The sequence below is a fragment of the Peromyscus maniculatus genome, chromosome 6 (assembly GCF_049852395.1).
Source record: "Peromyscus maniculatus bairdii isolate BWxNUB_F1_BW_parent chromosome 6, HU_Pman_BW_mat_3.1, whole genome shotgun sequence".
Taxonomy (NCBI): Eukaryota; Metazoa; Chordata; class Mammalia; order Rodentia; family Cricetidae; genus Peromyscus; species Peromyscus maniculatus.
The window spans coordinates 34,357,239-34,376,848 of NC_134857.1; the positions used below are offsets into that span (position 1 = coordinate 34,357,239).

The 19,610-nt window shown below is 46.5% G+C and overlaps 1 protein-coding gene and 1 long non-coding RNA gene across 4 annotated transcripts in view; one reads left to right on the plus strand and one right to left on the minus strand.

Moving 5' to 3' along the window:
* Positions 1-19,610, minus strand: part of Maml3 (mastermind like transcriptional coactivator 3) — a 431,258-nt gene that overhangs the window by 205,276 nt on the left and 206,372 nt on the right. The gene's annotated exons all lie outside the window — the stretch shown is intronic.
* On the plus strand, positions 13-12,037 carry LOC121830134 (uncharacterized). Of its 2 annotated transcripts, none has more exons than XR_013052053.1 (4): positions 13-4,570; positions 7,548-7,634; positions 9,854-10,036; positions 11,712-12,037. It is a non-coding gene; the product is annotated as an uncharacterized LOC121830134 (long non-coding RNA). The 2 variants fall into 2 exon arrangements; XR_006073090.2 differs by having other exon boundaries at positions 11,766-12,037.

Genomic DNA, 19,610 nt, shown 5'->3' on the forward strand with positions numbered 1-19,610 from the left:
TGTTTTGTGGGAGTTGCGATGAAAGTTAACTTTCACTCTCTCTTTCCTAGAGAGGCAGGCAGCCCAGGGAGCTGTGCCGGGTGTGTGTTTAGATGTTGGGAACGGTTGACTGGGGAAGTGCAAATCTCTACGTGGGTCCTGGCCATGCCAGTGGGAAGGACAGAGCAGAAGGAATCAGTACCTAAGGAACTGTCTGGCATCTTGTGGGCTGTGCGCCACCCCAAACCTGGACCTGTTGCAAGAGTTTAAGCCCCGGAAGCCTTGTTCACTGGAACTACGGGGTCTTCCTTCTGATTGTGTGTTTGCTGAAATTAAGCTCGGTAACGTCAATATGTGAACAACAGGAAGTAAATGTTCCTGACACAAAGCCATTTTCTGACTTTGTTCTCATTATCCTTGCTTATTGCATCAAAGCTTCATTGTCAAAAGAATAATGTATTTTAAGATACAGAAGGTCATATTTTAGCATTTTTACCATAGAGACCACACTGAAAATAAAAGAGCCTTGTTAAATTTGTTTCTCAGCAGTATTTGCACACCCTAACTGTTTTTTCAAACCCAAATAAACTTGATTGTGATTACCAAATACATTAATTTTAAAATGCTCATTACAGGCACTCCTGTACATAACAAACTAACAACCAGTATGAGCCAAGTTATTTATCCCCACAAAGGAACACAAACAGCTTACAATGATGACATTAACTTTTTTGTCTTTTTGAAAGTTAATGAATAATCCATATTTTAGTAGAAAATTATCTTAAAAAGCTGGAGAGATGGCTCAGCAGTTAAGAGTGTTCACTGCTCTTGTTGGGGACCAGACCTCAGTTTCTAGGACCCAATGTCAAATGGCTCACAGTGGCTAGTTCCTGGGGCTCTGACACTCTCTTCCAACCTCCAAGGGTACCTGCACACATATGTCCATAAACATTTACATAGATCCACACATATCATAAATAATGAAAATAAATCTTTAAAAAATATTGTCTGAAGTCAGATCGAAGCAAGTCCTTCAGGGTTTTCACAAACCATATTTGGGAACTGATCTTATCATGTCATAGTAACTCAGTCACACACCTATACTCCTTCCTCCCCTGACTGGTCCTAGGACAAGGGCTGTGTCTATGTATGTGTCCCTTTGTGGCTGTGTGAATGGTGTTAGAACCAGAACGTCCAAGTTAGAGGGTCCAAGGTGGAAATAAGGATTCCTTGTGCTGGTTATTTTCTGTGTTTCGTTCCTTTCTTTTTTTTGTCAATTTGCACACGCTGGAGTCACCTTGGAGGAGGGAACCTCAACTGAGAAAAAACGCCTCCATCAGATTGGCTTGTAGGCAAGCCTATGGGGTACTTGCTTGATTAAGGATTGATGTGGGAGGGCCCAGCCACTGTGGGTGGTGCCATCCCTGGGCAGGTTTTATTAATAAGAAGCAGGCTGAGCAAGCTTGGAAGCAGAGTTTTGCTATGGCCTCCGCCTCAGTTCCTGCCTTGAGTTCCTGCCCTGACTTCCCTTCAGATGTAAGATTTTCAAAAGAACATCTTCCTTCTCAAGTTGCTGTTGGTTACAGTGTTTATCCCAGAGGTAGAAAGCAAACTAGGGCACTCCAGACCTAACACTAACTCCGGGATGTAACTCAGTTGGTAAAACACTCTTCTAACATGGCTCTGTGTTCCATCCTTAGCCTTGCATAAACCAGGCTTGGGGGTGTGTGTTTGGAATCCCAGCACTGGGGAGGTGGTGGAAGCATGGGAATCTTTGGGTATGTAGTGCATTCCAGGCTACTCTAAAACATCATCTCAAAAAAAAAAAAAAAAAAAAAAAGACAAAACAAAAGGCAGGAATGAACAACCTAAAAGAATATTGATGAAATGACTCTAAGGTGTTTTCCTAACAAAATCTACAGGCTGTTTGTTACACTTTGTACATCTTGTTACATGACTGTCTCTTGTTAAGGGAGGGAGGATGTGGGTGTGTCCACACAGACAGACACACATCTGACACTGTAACAACAGAATGGAAGGTCTGCAGGGACCTTGCCATTGGAGGTGCAGGGCTCCAACTTCCCATCCCTAAGGCCCCAGTCCCAGCCCGGGCATCCTGGGGTGCCACTCGGGTGAGTGCTGTGCAGAGGCTGGGCTTGGAAAATGGGCACAGAGCTACCCCTGGGGTGGGGTACTTACCTCCTCAGCGAGACTGCACTGATTGGGACCCAGCCAGGTCAGAGCTGTAGACACTGAGGACAAAGAATCTTCTTTGTCTCCACTTACCCAACTGAGGCACCTGGGAACACAGTCCTCCCACTTTCTCTGGCTGAACCCCGTTTCCCCTCTCTGCTCTCTTTTGATCTAGTGTGCCTCTCATTTCTTTCTGACCATCAGGAGTTCAGTCAACCCCCCCGCCCCACAGCCCTCACCCCCGTTTCCAGGCCTCAGGATGGCCGGGGTTGACGCGGCTGCGATGTGTTGATTTTTGCCTGTTCCCTTTCCCCCTCCACTCGGGCTGGCACACTGGAAGCGGGCCACTTTGTGTATTTACAAACCACAGTTTTCTGTCTGCCTCCCTCCCCCAAGCGGCTTGCTAGTGCTCCTGTGGGGTTTTCCTCACAGCCTTCCCTCACAAATCCAACACCACCACTCCCTTGGTGCAAAACAGGCGTGGGGAGCTTGCCGGGGCTTGCATGAAGCTGGGGGGTGGGGGCTGCTTTCCTCGGGTCCGTTCACCGCCACCGCCAATGTTAACGGCAATCTGTGGGGAGATGGCAATTCTAACATAATGAGATATTAATGAGTTTTGCACGTGTCCCTTGCCACAACGCTTCCAGTCCCCTCCCCTTTCACCTTCCTCTTCTAGAAACCCAGAGAGAACGGGCTCCATCTCCTACACCAGGAATCCTGCGTTTCTCCTTGGAGCCCCCATCCTGTCTGGCTCCAGTGGGGGCCTCGCTGCCCTGCTCACCTCCAGCCGTCGGCACCCCAGCGCACCAAATGGGCTGGCATCGCCTTGTTTCCCCGGCCTAATGGATGCTTGTTTAAACACGGGAGCTGTTTGCATTGCTGAGACTCACTGCCTGTTAAACAGAGTCCTCGGAAACCCTACGCCAATCCAATAAAGGGATCAGCAGTCCAGTGTGGGGAGGCAATTACTATACAGTCCCAAGTGTGCCTTCTAAGCTCGAGGAAGGAAAATGGGATCGAACAACTAAAAGGAAAATCTGATTCGGCTCAGCATCACGTGGAGGACACAGGGCTTCGCTGCAGCCAGGTCTGTGGAGGGCAGAGGGAAATCAATCCGCTGGCAAGCACACATTGTTAGGCCAGCGCTAAGCCAGCCGGTTAGGAACTGTCCCCTGCGCTTGCCAGAGGCACGGGCAGTCCAAGCCCTGGGCTCCCTCTGGCCTGCTCCATCGCTTCGTCATCCCAAGGGCTACACTCACTTATAGTTTAATGACAAACTGTCATTTTTCTCAACACCCTTTATCTTCTCTCTCACCTTTAATTCCTTAAGCACTCACATAAAAATGGCTTTTCTTGTGCAAGATCATTACCATATCAAAGGAGTCAGAGAGGGAGTTAAAAAAATGATAGAGGGGTAATACACAGGCAGGCAGAAGACGAGCTCGCTGCTACAGAGAGGCCTCGGGTCCCTCACCTCCAACTAATGATAGCAGTCAATAAGGCAACGGATCCGTTCTCTGCCTCAGCTAAGTCTGAAAAGTCGGGGGAATTCAGACGCCAGATTTTCATGATTTCTCACCCAAGAAGAAGTTTTGGGAAAGTGAATTCTTTCCTGTGTTAGGAAGTTCTGAGCATGGCGGAACCGTCTCCCCTCCGTTCCATTTAAAGAGCTGCTCCAAAATGGCCCTCCTTTCTCTAGGAAGAGTGAGAAACAGCAACGCGTGTGTCTGGCAACACTGGGGGACGCGATCCACAATGCTCACTGGGGCGCCATCCATTTCCTAGGAATCTTGCCAAATCCCTGTCTATTCCCCAAGGTTCCTGGCACGGGGGGACGGAGCCAGGATGGAGCTGAAGCGCTGGAGTCAGCATTTGCCAGGCAGCTCCGGCACATGGGTGCAGGAGGAAGCTGTGCCTGTAAGGGGCTCAGAAGCAGTGTGGATTTCTGGTCATCCCTGCTGCCTCAGGGCGGGGAGTGGTGGCCGGAGCTCTGCCCGTGACAGCATTGGCAGAGTGCTCAGCGGCACTCAGAACAGCATGCAATCCTGCAATCTCACGGGGCCTCGGGACCAGCACCCTGAGCTCCCAGAGGAGCCTGCCCTGTACCTGCACTTAGCTACTTTGTTACTTCTGCGCTGGCCTTGGACAAAACTCCAGCCCTTTCCCCCAGGCCCCGGAAGGCTGCTGCTCACCAGGCAGCCAGCGTGGCTCTACCGCCACCCTGGAAGAGGCATCCCACTCGGTCACATCCGCTTGTCACTCAACAGCTATGACAACTGATTACAAACGGTCATCTTCAATGCCTGTAACTGTAAACCGCCAAGATTGTCAAGTTCTTCAAGATTTCCTGACTTAACATTCACAGAACACCCTCTTCATTTTAGGCATGGAAATATAGGTATGTTGTGGTCGATAAAACTACAAAAGTTACGATGGATATATTCCTTGTCCTACCTACGGAGACGTGAAATGTTCTTCTTAAAGTTCAAACTCTGTCTCTGTCTCTGTCTCTGTCTCTGTCTCTGTCTCTGTCTCTGTCTCTCTCTCTCTCTCTCTCTCACACACACACACACACACACACACACACACACACACACACTGAAACTTCTCTCTTTAATAAATTGCCCAAACTAAATCTTAAAGGCTTCTAAGCCTCTGTGACAAGGCCTTGCTGCACACATTGTATTACTTCCTTGGTCTCTCTGCAGGTAGATAATTAACTTTCTCATAACTTATGGGTCATAAGTTCCTGGCCTTGTTATTGGTGTTACGCCTGCTCTTTCTTTGTCTAAGGGGTGGGGAAAGGCTACTTATTTGATGACCAGCTACCTTTCCTTTTTTGTCTGCTTGTATGTATGTATGTATGTATGTATGTATTTTTTATTATTTTTGCATCCCAATCACAGTTCCGCTCTCCCCTTCTCTCCTCCCCCTCTGTTTCTCTTCAGAAAAGGACAGGCCTCCCATGGACACCAGCCAGCCACGGTTTATCAAGTTGTAGTGAGACTGGGAAACCGCCTGCCTCTTTTATTAAGACTGAATGGGGCAGCCCGGTAGGAGGAAAGGGTCCCCAAAGCAGGCAGCAGAGTCAGAGACAGCCCCTGCCCCCACTGTTAGCAGTCGCTCAAGAAGACCCAGCTACACGACACACATGCAGAGGGCCGAGGCCAGTCCCATGCAAGCTCCCTGATTGTCAGTTCAGTCTCTGTGAGTTCCTAGGATCCTAGGTTAGTTGATTCTGTGGATTTTCTTGTGGCGTCCTTGGCCCCTCTGGTTCCTACAATCTTTCCCACTCCCTTCTGCAGGATTCCCTGAGCTCCATCTCACGTTTGACTCTGCATTTCCTCCCATCAGTTGCTGGGTCGAGCCTCTCTGATGACCACTGAGCTAGGCACCAATCTAGGAGTTTAGCAGACTATCATTAGGATCAGTACATTGACTTTTTTTTTGCCAGTCATCTTTGGTTCTATCCTAGGTCCCTGGGATACCCAGCCTCTGGGTCCTGGCCCTCCAGGCAGTGTCAGCGGTGGACTCCCTCTCCGTGGCATGGGTCTCAGGCTGGACCAGTCACTGGCTGGCCACTCCCACAATCTCTGTGCCTCCTTTACCGCAGCATATCTTGTAGACCGGACGAATTATAGGTCAGAGGTTTTGTGGTGGGTTGGTGTCCCAATTCCTCCACCGGAAGTTTGCTTGGTTACAGGAGATGGCCGGGTCAGGCTCCGTATCCCCCACTGCTTGGAGTCTTAGCAGGGGTCACCCTCGTAGATTCCTGAGAGTGTCCATGGCACTAGGTTTCTCTAGCTACATTTCTTAAGAAGAGAACTTTGCAAAAGATGACGGAACAATGTATTCGGGAGCCTCACTCTTGACCCAGTTCTGGGGTGATACCTGGCTGTGTTTCTAGGATCTGGAGTCAGGAGTGATGCCAGAACTGGTCCTCAACAATGTGTGAAGGCTCCCACCTCCACTCTGCAGAATCAGCGTGCTCTCATTTCTTTCTTCTTAGTGTCTGATGTACTGCCATATATATATATATATATATATATATATATATATATATATATATATATATATATATATATATCTCAGACTCCAAGCTTCCTTAAACTCTTTTCCTTGTTCTCATCAGAGGTAGGAACTCAGAACACCTCTGCTCCTAGACTATCACCCTACTCTCGAGACAGCAGGTGAACCGTAATAAATCACAGGAGGAAATCTGCTCTGCAGCTAGAGTAGTGTGGTAAAAGGGACTGTTTGGGACCCGGTGGTGGGGTGTGCAAATCCTAGCAGCCTGGAAGGCTGAGACAGGAGGATGAGGCTATCTAGTATGAATCTGTCTCTAAATAAATAAATAAATAAATGCAAAAGAGAGGATGATTCTGAGATGTTAAAGCAGAGGCAGTCACAGACAGACACATGGTAAGCTCCTTTGAGGCTGAATTTTGTATGTGAATAAAGGACTACTTTAAAATATACAGAATCATCTCTAGAATCCTTAGATCGTTACCTTTCCTTTACATAAAGCCTTCTTCCGTTTTTCTCACTTGTCACATGTTATTTATTTTTTTGAGACATGGACTCTCTCTATGAAGCCTAATCTTGCTGTGTATCTCAAGCCAGCCTCAACCTCAAGTTCCTCCCGTCTCTGCTTTCCAAATGCTGGGATGACACATGTGTACCGCCATGTCCGGTTCACAATGAGGTTTCCCACTGTGCATTCTTTGAAATGTGTCATTTTCAATTGTGAATTGGTACTTGTGAGGGTTAATCTTCATTGCCAACTTGATGGGATTTCGAATTGTGAGGGAAGTATGTCTTTTGGTGTGTCTAGGAGGGTGGTCTGGGATACCCACCCTAAATGTGAGTGGTACCATCTCATGGTCTGGGTCCCACCATCTCATGATCTGGGTCCCACCATCTCATGGTCTGGGGTCCACCACCTCATGGTCTGGGGTCCACCATCTCATGGTCTGAGGGTCCACCATCTCATGGTCTGGGGTCCACCATCTCATGGCCTGGGATCCTAGACTAAATAAAAAAGGATAAAGTATGGGGATCATTAGCATCCATCTCTCTCTCCTCCTAACTGTGGCTGCAATGTGACCAGATGTGTCTTCTCTGTTATGATGGGCTGTACCTTCAGGCTGTGAGCTCCAAATCAACTGTTCCTTTTAAAGTTGCCTTTGTCAGGTATTTTGTGATGGCAATTAGAAAAATAACTAATATATAACTCTGCTGGACAACACTCAGTTGGTTACGTCCTGATCTCAGGAGAGGACCAGCAGAGCCAATTCCACTAGAAAAACCAAGCGGCCACGGGCAATGTGAGGCATGTGTTTTTATCCACCCCACTGAAAGGACTTCTGTCACAGGGTCTCAGCTCCGCGTCTTGAAGCAAGCGGAAATGCAGGATGGAAAACACAAGAAAGAACACCAAGTAAAAAGGATAAAGACAAAATGTGAGTGCTTGGCTTTCTTACAAGGTAGTCTGGGTCTTCTTTGGTTAAAGAAATACACTACTAATTACCCATAGCTCCTTTTCAAAACAATTTTGTAAATATTGCACTTTTTTTTTTTTAACTTACAAAAAATGTGCATACAGCTCAAGGGCTCTTTTCGTCCTTTAAGCAAGTTTCTCTAACGCCATCTTACGTAACCACGATCCAATTTTCAGGAACAGGAGATTAACTTTCACACATATTATTAATTAATCTATAGACCTTAATAGAATTCTACTCTGTTCTCCATCATTTTCTGTCTCGGGACCCTACTCAGGATTCTCCCACAGTGCCTTTGGTGGTTTTATTCTTCCCAGTCTCTTCCTGTCTGCAGAAACTCCTCATCTCAGTGGGCCTGTGTGGTATTTGTCTCACGTGAGGCTTTGTACTCTTAGAAAGGCCACTGCCAAGTGACGTCATGTCCTCTTGGTGCACCACATCAAAGGATGCCGGATGTCAATGCGCCTTGGCTGTGATGCTTCCCGCAAGCCCTGAGTTAAGTGGCTGTGTGCTGGTGACCTCGCTCTGAAGTCGGCGCCCTCTCCTTTATAGCCAATCATGTCTTGGGGAGACGTGCTGAGAGTGTTTGTACCCCATTTCTCCCATACTGCTGTCCACTTGTGTGAGCCTCTGCTTGGGGATCTTGTTTCTTCCAGTGTTGCGTGCCTCACGGAGAACCTGTTTCTCATGTTGCTTCCACAGTTATTACTTGCAGTTCTCTTGAGAAAGAGTTGTTTCTTCCTCCTTTGTAAAATTATTGATATCAGTATGGACACTTGAGTATTTATTTGCTCTTAGGGTTTACAACTCAATGCTGCCATTGTTTCTTTTGGTATGGAAAGTGGTGCTGGGATCGAACCCAGGGTCTTATATAAACAAGGATGATAAAGCTGCATCTCCAGGCCTTGGACTTTGAGACAGAGTCTTCTATAAATGCCACGCTAGCCTCAGAGTCACTGTGTTCCTGCCTCAGTCTCTTAATGCTAAGATTATAGGTGTGTGCCACCACACTCACACAGCAATACTACATTTCCAGTAGGGGAGAAAAATACTAAAAAGCAGACATTTGTAGATGGTTATAAAATGTAACGTACCCGTGGTGGTGATCAGCCACCACTACTGACGGTTACCTCATAGTGGTCTCTTCTTGGACATTTGATAGATAGCACTGTCTAAACTAATAATCGTCCACATTTTATCCACGATCAGTCAACAGTTATTAAAACACGCACAACGCCTGAGCCAACAGAGTTTTAGAACATCGAGGTCAGCACCAAGTCACTGCAGCATCTTTATTAATGCAGATGCCATTGCTTATCTCGGAACAGCTTAAACTCAAACATACTCAGTGTCCCTACAACGCAGTACTCAGGGCTTCATTTATAGGCAATGGCTAGGCTGCTCGGAGAACATCCATCTTCAAGAGGCAACCAAGAGTTGACTGCTATGCATGTCACACACAGGCTGTGTTTGGGATGTTCTTATTGGGCATAAAAGCAAAACGTGGGCTGGGACACACCTCCGGTGGTAGAGTGCTTGTCTAGCATGCACCAAGACCTGGGTTCAATCCCCAGCACTGCCTAAACTGAGCACGCTGGGGCACACCGTAGTCCAAGTACTCAGGAGGCGGAGACAGAAGGATCTGGAGTGAGATCATCCTCCACTACACGGTGAGTTTGAGACCAGCCTGGGATGCGTGAGATCCCCCTCCACACACACAAAGAGCAAAGGGCTCTTTGTTTTCTTTGCACTCTGCCACGCTGGCAGGCAATACGAAAGGCAGATGTGTGGGCAAAGAAGAGGTCATTTTCTCTATATTAGGATGGATAGCTTTGGAGACATGGACTCGGGCTGTTGGGAAATCCAGCATGGATGGACAGCTTTGCCGAGTCAGGGAACCCAGGCAGGCACAGGCTGGATCCACAGACCCCCTCGCTATCCTTCATACAGGGGAGCGAACTTCAAGCCTTATTTCAGACAGTGTCCCTTGCCACCCCAAGGCTCGCTCTGAATGAAGCTGCTGAAATGGTCCCTACAACAGACGTTATTTCCAGCAAAATCAGATCATTGCAATAGTCAGCAAAGAAAATGAAATGTAATTGAATTATGCCTTTCAGGATATGAAAGTACCACGTGGAAGATGGAGGCTGGATGCTCTTTTTTTTTTTTTTTTCTTGCAGGGGAGTCAAAAGGGTCACAATGGAGGTTTCAATCCACCAAAAGAAAATCTTTGGGATCACAGGAGCTGTTCACTGTCAGAATCATCTCCAGGCAGTTTGAGGAGATGAACTTCTATGGTGAACTCACAGAAATCCTGAGGAAGGCTGCCGCCATCTCACTGGTACCAAGACATGATGAGGCTGGTAAATACTACCCTCTGTTCAACAGCCATTTCCCCAGGAAGGAGCTCCCCACTTAGGAAGTTGCCCTATTAGGAAGAACCCTTGAAAGTTAGGGAAGCAGGGTCAGCAGGACAGAGGGTAACCTCAAATACTGAAGCACGGTAATGGGACAGTCAGGAACGAAGCCACCAATGGCGGAATTGAAGACACATCTTCACTGTCCCCACCCCTGTGAAGATGCTCATCCCGTCCCCCTGGTGGCCACTGGTCCTGTCTCTGTGCTTTCAGTGTCTGTCTGTCTGTCTGTCTGTCTCTTTCTCTCTCTCTCTCCCTCCCTCCCTCCCTCCCTCCCCCCTCTCTTTTTTTGACACAAGTTTTCTCTGGGTAGCCTTAACTGTTTTGGAACTTGCTGTATAGACCAGACTGGCCTTAAACTCCGAGATTCACCTGCCTCTGCCTCCTGAGTGCCAGGATGTACATCACCTCCTGGCTAGTCTCTCTTTCTTCATAAGTTTTTCTTTGTGGTGTGTGTGTGTGTGTGCATGTGTGCGTGCGCAGGTCTGTGGGGTACATATGTACGTGGGTGCACATCCATGTGGAGGTCAACCTGGATACCTTCCTCAATCACTTCTCTATCTCCATTATGACTGTGTGGAGGTGGTGTGTGTGTGTGTGTGTGTGTGTGTGTGTGTGTGTGTGTGTGTGTACACGTGTGTGCCATGCTGCACATGTGGAATTCAGTGGACACCTGTAGACTAGGTTCTCTTCTTCCTTCTGTATGTAGGACCTGGGGGTTTGAACTCAGGTCACCAGGCCTGCACCTCTATGCACTGATCCACTTACAATCCTACCACAGAGTTCCTCCCTGACTCTAGAACTCGTGACTGCCAGCCCCGGGGACCCTCCTGCCCGTACCTTCACAGTGCTGGGACTACAGACATGTACCTCCTAGCCTGGCTGTGTAGATTCTAAGAGATCCAAACTTAGGTCTTCATCCCTGTGCGTCAAGCACTTTCCCCACGGATTCTCTCTCTTACGTGTGAGCGGGGAGCGATGTGACAGTCCATCTGTGTCCATGAATTACATTTTAGTGTGCTGAGTTTTTAGACTACCGTGTTCTCAGTGGAACCCTCGGTCATTTTCTTTGTTTCTGTTTAGGAAACTGAAGGCTCTATTACTTTCTGGGTGAACCAGTAGGGAGAGCGAATTGTGAGTGGTAAAACATCTACAGGGTCGTGTTCGGTTCCACACACACACACACACACACACACACACACACACACACACACACACGAGGCAGAAAATCTGGAGGAGCACGAGGAGGTGGGCTCCATGTTCTCCTCTCTCCTGGGGTGAACGAGGTCCTAGAGCTGTGTCTTCAATTCTTACGAAGACTCTCCAGGGTCAACAGGACACAATTAAGAATCTTAATGGTGACAGAGGAGCCTTAAACCAAGCTGGAGTCCCAGGTGTCACGTGGAGTCTTTGCCGCTGTGCAGTGGGGGTCCTTTCTTTTTGGCGCCCATCCCCTGCTCCCTTAGGTGTCTCTTCTAAGCACTCACTGGCTGAGAGATGGGGTCGCCTGAGTCACCATCCCCTTCCATCTCTTTTCTTCTCGGCGTGTACGGCCGAAAACGGCAAGCACCTATCAGTGTCTTCGTGTCCTTTCTTCTAAATAAACTACTTGGTATTTTAGGCGTCAACATAGAACATGTCCCCAAGTCTCCTCTATCAGTTTTCTACCATCCAGGTTCCTGGACACTCACTGAGTCAATGAAACACAGCTCCTTCTCAAAGGAAGAGACGCCACCTTCAGCCTATCTCTCACAGTGTTCAAGCGCGTGGCCATGCTCCCACGGTCTCTCCCAGCATGCCTGTTGCTGGAATAGCCTTCTGGAGGGTGAGACCATCAGAGAGAATGCCCTGATTTGCACACTATTTTAAATAGTGGGTTTGTTGCTCATCTTTGTCTGCATTTATGTGTGAAAGTTACCATGTAAATAAAAGATACCCAGTCCCCTCTCTCGGAAGTTTTTTAATTGTGTGTGTGTGTGTGTGTGTGTGTGTGTGTGTGTGTGTGTGTGTGTGTGTGTTGTACAACTTGTAAGAATTGGTTTTCTACCATGTAGGCCTCAGGGATTGAACTCAGGCTGTCAGACCTGGAAGTACTCCCTTAGACACGGGCAGGCCCATGCTTTCCTCTTGTCACGGGGTGTTAGTTTAGCTTTCTTTTGTTCTCACATTTTGAATGTTTGGTGTATACATTAGTTTCCCACAGGTTTATGAGTTTTTGTAGGCTTGGAGTGCGCACGTGCACACACACACATGCACACACACACATTTCTCACTAATTTGGACTCCTAGAAAATGGTGGTATGGTATCATGTGAGAAAAAAAATTATGGAGTACTTTAAGAGAAATGAAGTCCTATTGATCTCAGGATGAGGCAAGCTAAGGTTAGCTCAATGTTGCTTAGTTAACAGGTACTTGGAGTCGGTTAAGTGCTTAATAGATAGGGCTTATTTGTAATTAGCATATTGATTGCTGACATATAAGTGAGCGTCTCTAAAGTGCTGGAGGGGAGCTGAAAATGGCTTGTCAGGCTTTGTTTCGAATACCCCCTCACAGGCCATTTATTTCAATAAAATAGGCACTGTTTTCTAGCCGCGGTCTTTGCTGGACTAGGAAACATCAACCAAAAATTCCAAGTAAGTATGGTTAAATAATGATCTTTGTTCCCAGTAAAAGGTTACCAAAGACCCCTTTTTAAAGAAGTTCACCTGACTGGTCAGCCACTGAAAAGATCGGTACTCAGGGACAGAACTGAGTTTCAAACTGTCCTCCAGCAATGTTGACTCCCTACCCCACCCGCCATAGCTCCACCTTAGGAGAACTACCACAGTCCACCAGCTCTGTGCAAAGTGTTCTTTCCTTGGGTCAAAGCTGACTCAGTTACTTAGCTATTTTTTCTGTAGCTGTAAGGAGAAACCATGATCTATACAACTCATAGAAGAAAGAGTTTACTGGGGCTCACAGTCTCGAGGGTTAGAGCTCATGTCCACCATGGTGGGCAGCTTGGCAGCAGGCAAGCAGCCATGGTGCTGGAGCATTAGCTGAGAGCTTACATCCTTATCCCCAAGGAGGAGGCAGAAAGAGACAACAGGGGATAGCATGGGCTTTTGAACCCTCAAAGCCTGGGGACACACCTCCTCCAATAAGGCCACACCTCCTAATCCTTCCCAAACAATTCCGCCAAGTGAGGACCAAGCATCCAAATACATGAGTGTATGGGGACCATTGTCTTCAAACCACTGCACTGACTGAACCAGATGAGGCAACTGATGGGGAAGGCCTGTGATCTCAGCGAGGCAGACAGTGACTGGGAGAGCAGCTTGGTCCTTCAGCTTCTTCTGAAGTGCACTGGAAACGGAGAATCAGTGCAAGCAGCATTGAGAGCCGAACATACAGGTCACTTGAAGAGCCAAGGGGAGAACAGGGTGAGTCGTAAGTGCCAGCCCCTGGGGACCTCATTGTGAGGAAATAGAGGTGACGAGAGGGAACAACAGAGAAGGAAAGAGGAGAGAAGAGAAAGGGGAAGGAAACGTGAGGGAGGAGAGGACAGAGGAAGATGGGGCGGATGGACACAGGAGAGGGCAGAGGATGAGGTGACTGTGTGCCTGCCCCTCGAGAGGGTGCAGTTTGATCCCGGAGACTCCCTTTTTGGCCTTCTCTACTCTGGCTCAGCCCATAATCCTCCTTCAGAGTGAACCTCTCTGTCCTTTGAGCTAAGCTGAACATGTCCTTGCTGCTGCTGCTGCGTGGAACCTGCTGACTTGCCCTGACTGTCCTGCTGGAAGGAGGAAGGGGCAGGTCTGAAGGGTGGTGCATGCGGCCAGTGGAGACACATGCAACACCTGGAAATCTGCCTTTCTAAGACACGCATGTCTCCTTAAATATTTCTGTACTTTGAGACAGAGCACAAAAGTCCCCAGCCGCCCCCGCAGCCCCTCCCCCCCCAGCGCCAGGATCCCCAAGGCCCTACATCCTCAAAGTGAAGAAAGCTGTCAGTCATGGAACTCCTTGACCCGATGCCAGTGACAGGGTGACGTGTCACACTCCTGCAATGTTCTCTGTCAGGACAGCTCTCCCTGATGCATATTTATGTAAGCCGATTGGCCAATCAAACTTCCAGTCTAATGAAGGATTACAGTAACAGATGGCTCTTGACCAGCGGTGCCTTTTCACTTCCTGAGGTCAGCCTAGAGCTGGGTCTGCAAACAGGCTCAGCAGGGAGGAGGGAACGTGAGGAGGGTATGCTCGTGTGTGAACAAGTGTGCGGTGAGTGTGTGAACATGGGCACGCTAGTGTGCATATGTGAGTGCATGCGAATACATAAGCCTGGGTGTATGCGAAAAATGTGTGTTAATGGTTATCTATGTGGGCAGATGTAAGAGTACATTTGAACGTATGCTAATTGTGTATCGGGCAAACAAGTATGTGAATTTTATATGCTAATGCATATCTGGGTGTGTTCTCATGAGTGTATCAGAAAGTATGGGAACATGTGTGTGTGGATTGAGTACAGTGAGTATATAGGAAGATGCATGTGAGTGTGTGAATACACACGGTTAAGCGTGTGAATGTATGTAACTATATGTATGTGAGCGTGTATGTGTGTGACTGTATATGTTGAGGGGAAGGGTCAAGGGCAAATTGAAAAGCACAGCCTGGGAACTGGAAGGCTGTGAGACTGTCTTCCAAGCTCAGCTGGAGATCCAGGCTCCTGTGCAGGCTCTGGGTTACAGAGATGTAGCTCCCCATCACAAGGCAGAGACTGCTAGCCTCCGCGGCCTCCATCCTTCTCCCCAGAGGAAGTCCACCGGTCAAACGCCTGTATTTTCTCCACGTCCACCAGTCAAGGAGGAGCGGTGGGTCCCCTTCACCCCTGATTCAAAAGCACGCCCAGTTCCGAGACCTCAGTTTCCACAGGCGAAGAACTCAGGGGTTGGAAACCCAAAGCAGAGCGTTTCCCCCAAATGTCAGGGAAACACACTGGCTACAGCGGCTGTTGTTTTTCCAAACCTGGTTGCTCCCCCTCCGCTCTGTACCTACACAGCCAGCAAGACTCTCTGTCTGCAGCGAGAAAATAAACCCTAAGGCGCACAGTAATTTTCTGCTTGTTGAATCTTGTGCCCGGTTTGTTCCAATAAAGCCAGGTTTCTGCGGCATCACCGGGCCAATCTGCAGGGCAGGCGCTTCTGAGAGAGTGGAGCCGCGTTTAGCGCGAGATCTCTGCCTTGCCAGCGACTTGGTGTCATGGGCAACATGCGGCTGTCGGCCTCCACTCGATTAGAAGGTATTAATCATCTCTTTACCGGCCGACTCTGCTGCTGCCACCCTCCCTCGGCGCGACACCGCGCCCGCCGGCGTCTGCAATGCAGCCAGCCACGTGGCAGCCACAAAACCACATCTTTTTACTTATTTATTTATTTATTTTCTCGGGCTGATATTCTATTAATCCTTACAAGTTTATTAGTTCTGACTCGTAACAGTCCATCAGCTATAAGTGCAATAAATGATGCTTGGAAATTAATACCCGCATTTCAGCCAAGGCGGTTTTTACATATTAAATTATCCTTAAGGTTATAAATAAATAACACGTGAAATAGATTTAAGCAATAAACATACATTTGGCAAACAATCTTCAGTAAGTTTAATATTCTGCAAGCTAGAGCTATTTGGGCAACATCTTGTTAATAGGCTCTCCACTCCCCGTCCTGCTTTTCTTTGCTGGTAAAATCATAAATCCATCGTATCAAATATTGGAGCCGTTCCTTTTTCAGAAAAAAAAAAAACAGGGCTTCTTGTAATGCTTCTTCTAAAGGCTTCATCTTCCCCCCATCATGTTTTATTTATTTATTTTTGACTTTTGTTCTTGTTGAGTGTCTTTGGGCTCCTGTTCTGAATTTAAATTTTTAAAAATTTTATTTTATACTTTCTGTTATTTGGTGTTTTTGTAGCCTTCTTCAAGTACGTTTGACAAATAAAACTATGTATATATTTAAGGTATGAAGCGTGATGTTTGATACATGTATACATTCCAAAATGATTACTACAATCAAGCTGATAAACATATGGATGACTTCACCTGCTTGCCCCTTGTGTGTAGTGAGAACCCTTAAGATCCACTCTCTTGGCACTGGAAAGCTAGCTCACAGGGGAAGTGTTCTGTTCTTCCGGGGGGGGGGGGGGGGGGAGCGGGCACTGACTTTGTTTCCCGGCATTCACAGTGGTTGCCTCACATCTCCCTGTAACTCCAAGTCACTGGGGAGCTGACCTCTCTAGCCTCTAAGAGCACTTGCACTCAAGTACACACACACACACACACACACACACACACACACACACACACACGAAAGACATACAGAGTGAGACAGATGAACTAAAATTAATAAAAATAAATCTTTAAAAAACCCACTCCCGGCAATTTTCAAGTATAGAGTAAATACAATTGACTATACTGAGCATGCTATACATGAGATTTTTCAGAATTTACTTATCGTACGCTGAAACTTTATACTGTTCGATTAACACCTCCCTATTTTCCCAGCACCGGCTCCCGGAAATGCCTCTCCTGCTATCTGCTCCTGTAAGGGCATAGTTTTAGATTCTATGTGTAAGTGAGATCATGAAGTGCTTGTCTTTCTGTGTCTAGTTTATTTTGCTCACATCATTGTCCTCCAGCTTTGTCTCTGTTGTTGTAAATGATAGGGTTTCCCTTTAAAAATGCTGAAGTGTGTGTGTGTGCAGGTCTGTGTGTGTGTGTGTGTGTGTGTGTGTGTGTGTGTGTGTGTGTGTGTGTCTGTATGTCTGTGTGTGTATATCTGTCTGTATGTGTCTATGTGTGTGTGTGTGTGTGTGTGTGCAGGTATGTCTGTGTGTGTGTGTGTCTGTCTGTCTGTATGTCTGTGTGCGTATATCTCTCTGTATGTGTCTATGTGTGTGTGTGTGTGTGCAGGTGTGTTTGTGTGTGTGTATGCAAGTGTGTGTGCTACATGACTTAGTAGATGATTAAACAGATTCCATTTCCTGACTGTTGTGAGCAGGGCCGGCCGCAGTGAACCCATGGAGGGACAGACATCTGAGATACTGACTTTGTATGCATTGGATATTCACCCCAAAGCAGGATCCTGAGCTGCGTCATAGCTCTGTTTTTAATTTCTTTGAGGACCCTCCACATGGTTTTCCATAATGGCTGTACTAATTTACATTCCCATCAATATCACTTACAAAAATATAATTCAGAAAGTTTTCTGAGATACCTTTGTTCCCACCTCCTCTTGTTTCTCTCCCTATCCATCAGTGAAACTACTTCATCAGCTTTTAAAAGGGACTTTTCTCAAGGGGGCTCTTATTTAAATCTTGAGTTCAGGAGTTTAAAAAAAAACCTGAAAACATTAGAAAGTTGTATTGTGGAGAGGGAGGCCAGAGGCTGGCGCAGGAGCCAGGAGGTTGTTTGTTTGTTTGTTTGTTTGGCTGTGTTACGAAAGGAGAGAGAGTGCAGCTTCTACCAGATATCAAAGAACTGCATCACAATTTTACCCAAAATAAATCAGAAAAAAAACCTGTTTATTATGCTTTCGTTTTTCTGACGAGGATAAGAAAGGCACAGTATGCAGTATTGTTTGTTAAGCTATATTTCTTCTTAGGTAAATTCTCTGAAATATACACTCAAAAGTTTTATTGTGAGATCCTTTTTTCAGTACTGAATTTAATCTGTGTAATTTCATCAAATTTAGCCCCTCATGAAAATGCAATTATCGCACCCTTGTTTCATATAACTAAATACTTTATTCATTATTAACCTCACTCACAGGCTTAATGTACAATAAGGAAACGCCACAAGACTCATGTCAGTGGCAATTTAAAGTGAATTAAGGGTTAACGATGAAGGTCTGATCTACTCTAGTCTGATATAAATAAATAACACACAGGCAATAGACTAAAGTGATAAACATATACTCAGGTCATGGGATCCATCAAGGGGGCATTTCTATTACTTAACATCATAGGCAACCAAAGCCGGGACTCAGATTCTCACCCACCCCTCCTCTTCTGCCGTGGGTCCCATCTTGTTTCAATGCCTCTGTGTACAAACGTGCTTTCTACTTACAACTGCAGAGAGCTGGATCCATCAATTACATCACAACTGCCTGTCTGCACACCAATCCCAAACTTACGAATGTCACAAGCCACACAGATCAAGATGCACAGCTGTCCAAAACCCTGTCCCTGCTGGAGGACAGGGCTGGAGAGGAGAGTGCTGGTTTAGAACACTGCCAATGTAGAGTTCTGTGTTCCTCCTGTGCTAACACGCATGTGCTCACCTGCCTCCATATCTGCTAACAACAGGGCTAAGTGTAGTCCCAGCTCCAAGGGGTTTCCAAATACAACGGCATGTCCTTAAGAGATGATGGCGAACATTCAGAGTTGACCTAAGTTTGGGGGTAGGTGATTGGGGAGAAGACACCACAGGTCTGGGGCCTCAATAGCAAGAAATTGTCTTACGAGTGGGGTGTGTCTAATGGCCAAATATACAATATCATTGGTTAGAGTTGGGGCTTTACAGCCACAGTGTGGTTTGCTCAGGTATCACAGACTCACACCAGGGGTTACTATGCACTAGAAACGCTTCCGACACTAATTCAAGTCAGGTTATCAGAAGAGAATACTGAGACAATCAGGAACCATAATGGCGTTCTAATACATGCATCCATATTGGATTAGCTAGGAACGTGTGTACACAGTTAGATTATTAACACTCTTGGTAAACAAGGACAAAGCCCGTCTCCAATACTGAGGGGTTTCCAATTACAGATGTTCATATGTATTCACCATAAAATAATGGTTTTCCTTTTGCCTCAAGAGCTCCCCAATGGCTCAAGACAAAAACAGAAAACAAAAATGAAGCCATCTGCCAGGCAGTGGTGGCGCACGCCTTTAAACCCAGTAATCAGGAGGCAGAGCCAGGTGGATCTCTGTGAGTTTAAGGCCAGTCTGGGCTACAGAGAGTTCCAGGTGCAAAGCTACACAGAGAAACCCTGTCTTGAAAAACCAAAAACCAAAAACCAAAAAAAAAAAAAAAAAAAAAAAAAAAAAAAAAAAAAAAGCCATCTTTTTCTTGAAGAAAAAAAAATCAAAATCAAGATATATACTATATACATATATACATTGTTGTGAAAATGATCAGACTAAATTTAATGGCCTGTATTATCCACAGTGTTTAGTCAAGGTACAAAACCCTTTTAGATATATAAATCCAGTAAATACCATAACCTCTAAGTAACTCACTAGCTTACCAGACTGGGTGGGATCATTTCAGTGGTCTCTCTTTGGTGCCCAATGGTAGGTGAAACGTCAACAACACAATTATAAATTATAAATTCTTGAATGACAAAGCCCCCTGATATCTCTGAGTAAGACACGTTACGGGCTGTGTGTGTGTCTGTGTGTGTGTGTGTGTGCTTGCTTGTGTATGTGTGTGTATATGTGAGGCTTTTCATAAATACACATTTAAATGATTCATTTATTATTA